Source organism: Ursus maritimus, unplaced genomic scaffold (assembly GCF_017311325.1).
Source record: "Ursus maritimus isolate PB19 unplaced genomic scaffold, ASM1731132v1 scaffold_21, whole genome shotgun sequence".
NCBI classification, from domain to species: Eukaryota; Metazoa; Chordata; class Mammalia; order Carnivora; family Ursidae; genus Ursus; species Ursus maritimus.
Genome location: NW_024424564.1, coordinates 38,490,178 through 38,493,135, shown reverse-complemented (window position 1 = coordinate 38,493,135; position 2,958 = coordinate 38,490,178).

Sequence of the window (2,958 nt, the reverse complement as noted above, 5' to 3'; positions counted from 1 at the left end):
CCGCCTCGCCCCCCACTCCCCGCTGCTGCAGCGAGCGGCTGCAGCCCCCACTCCCCCCTCCTCCTACCTCCTCCTCCCCCCCACTCCCTAAACTCTCCCTCCCCCTCTCCCCTCCCCCCGCCCGGTCCCTGCGCCCGCTCCTTGCAAACTCTCCATTCAGCCGGGTTTGTTGTTGCAGTGCGTGCGCCTGGCGCGTGCCGGACTCCCGGCTGAATAAACAGGCGGCGCGCTCAGGGCGGGCTGTAGCCGGGGGTGGCTCTAGAAAGGGGGGGCCAGCGTCGCCGGAGGGGCCAATGGCCCTGGGAATTGGGGGTGTATGGGTGCAATGGTTTGGGGTGAAGTGCCTCGGGATTCTCCTGAGAACTTGGAGCAAAGCACAGAGAAGGATTTGAGCAGAAAAGTGCCACGGGTGGGTGTGCAGGTTGGGGAGAATGGGGCTCCATTTTTCCTGCTTTCATCTCCTATCTACTGTCATTCTCTTGAGGGGTCTTTGCTGTTTGGGGGAGCTGAAGCAAATTTGCGATTGAAGTTTAGAAAGATGGGGAGAACTCCGTGGGACTTACTGGACTGTTCAAGTAAATAAAAGTACTGTTAAGACTGAGTTCTAGTCCCAACACATCCTCTCGCTAGCTCTGTGGCCCTTGATAAGTGGCATCCGCTCCGAGCCTCAGTTTCCTCATCTGTAGCAATAGAAGTTTGGATTAGATGGTCTCCAATGTCCCATCCAGGTGTAAAAACTAGAATCTTCTCCCCACAACTGAGCAAATGTGGAGGGGACCAACAAGACGGGAGGTGATCTCATTGAGGGGTGGTTGTGGTCAGCGCTATACGTGGTATATGGCAGCGATTACCCCCCCCCCCCAATTACCTCGGTTGCCTGTAGCATCGCCTCCCTTCTCAAAGGATTATTTCCGGACTGGCTGGGGTTTGCGTAAAGAGGGGAGGGCCCTGGGGTATTCCCAGGGTGAATCTGAGAAAAGAGATGGGGGGTGGCGGTTGAGGGGCCAGAGGAGTTTCTCTGGTTGTTCGGCGCCGCCGCAGGCACCTCGGCGGCCTTGGCGCAGCCTCCATCCCGCCCCAGGCGTGTGCCCGGCGGGCCGGTGGCAGGCGACTGGGAGCCGAGCCCGGCGGGGCCGCGTGCTGGCGCCGCGAGGGAGGGGGAGGCGCTTGCAGCGGTCGCTCGGCCGCTTGGACAGCGCCCACCCAGGCGCCCTTCCTGGGCCTCGGCCCTGGCTCTCTCTGGCCCGAGCCCGGTCCAGCTGTGGGGCGCCTTGGGACGCTGCTCTGCGGAGAATGCGGACCCAGCCAGTGGCCCTACCTCTGCACCGCTCTGATGGAGGCAGGGGAAGGAGGCTGGGGCTCGTCTCAGGTCGCGTCTACATAGACAGAAGGAAGAAGAGGGTAATCATCCGGTGGATTTGTCCAGTAGACATAGTTTTGATCAGAGACCTGCAAGCAGGGTTGATTGTGGGGAATTATCCAAATAATTGCTTCTCATTGGACTTCCCTTTGTGGAGAAGGGTCTTTCTAAAGGATCTGTGGGGGTGACCCAAGGAGCCGCAGTGGTGATGGGCAGTAAGGACGGATGGGCTCCGGAGGTGAAGCACCTCTCTTCTCTGCCTCAGTTTCCTCTTTGAAAACGTGTGGGTTTGGGAAGCATCGATCGGAACCGTGCCAACAGGGACCAGTTCTGTAAACCTCCTTCCCCACACAGTCCCCTCCCCCACAGTAACCTGTGGCTTGACCCCACAGGACTGCTGGACTCGGTGGGATTTACACCTCTGTCCTCTCCTCCCACCCCAACCCACCCCAGGAAAGGAGTTGAGAGGACTCCAAGATCACTCTTGTCTTCCCTTCCGGGAGGTACAGGAGGTTGTGAGGCCTAAAACAGAGCCACGCCACCGCTTTCCTCCCCGAGGAAGCCTCCGAGCACCTGGAGAAAGAGCGGTTACTCAGGCACTGCTCCCCACCCAGGTGGCCGGGCTGTGAGCCCCGGGTGCAGGCCGCTAGGAGGCGCCTAGGAAAAGCCTCCAGTGCCCCATCCGCTCCTCTTCTGCAAAATGGGGGGCGTCGCCAACACCCACGCAGCGGAGTGCGTTTTCTTTCTCAGGAGGATTCAAGCGCCCTTCCAATTCGGACTCCGTCATCCCGCATTTGACCAACGTCTCTTGTCCTGGCTCTAGCACTGTTTTGCGCTGTAACCTTGAACAAGCCCCTCTTCCTCTACCGCCCTCAGTTTCTCCATCTGTGCAGGAGCGGCGGATACCAGCTCATTTCGAGAGGTTTCTCCGAGTGCGGAAAATTTGCCAACAGCCAGCACGCGTTCTTAGTTTCCTTTTCGGGTGCGGACTTCACGCGTGCACGGAGATCCTAATTATCAGGGACTTCAAGGCCAGAGCCTACTCCCAACCCCCACCCCACACACGCCATCAAATGCGCGCCCAAACAGAAGCTCCGACTAGTGAAGCCGCGCATTGTAGTGGCCCTGCTCTTGGCCTCCGCCCAGGAGAAAGACAGCGGGCGCTGGGATCCTTCCGGCCCTGAACATTTGTCCTTATTCTCCCTGCTCCAGCCCAGAGCCAAATCCCATCCCCCCCCCCCCCCCCCCGCCACATCCTCAGCCTGCTTCCTTACAGGCTCTGCAAAATGTCCAAGAACTCAGGTGCTCCCTTCTGCCTATTCGAGTAAACGCAAAGGATGCCCTAACCCAGCAGCGTCCTCTCCATCTTCTCCAACCGGAAGGTAGAGTGGTCCAGAATTGTTTTCTAGGGGCTGGGCCTCTACCTCTGGGGACTGTGCACTACCAAAAGGAGTTTTCCACGGAGATTGCCTTTCTAGTGGTGTCCTTGGAGCAAAGGACCAAGGCTTAAGAACCGCTGAGAATCCCGCCTCTGACCCTGTGACCTAGATTATGATCCACCCCTGCACACGCGCGCGCGCGCACGCACCCCCCCCCCC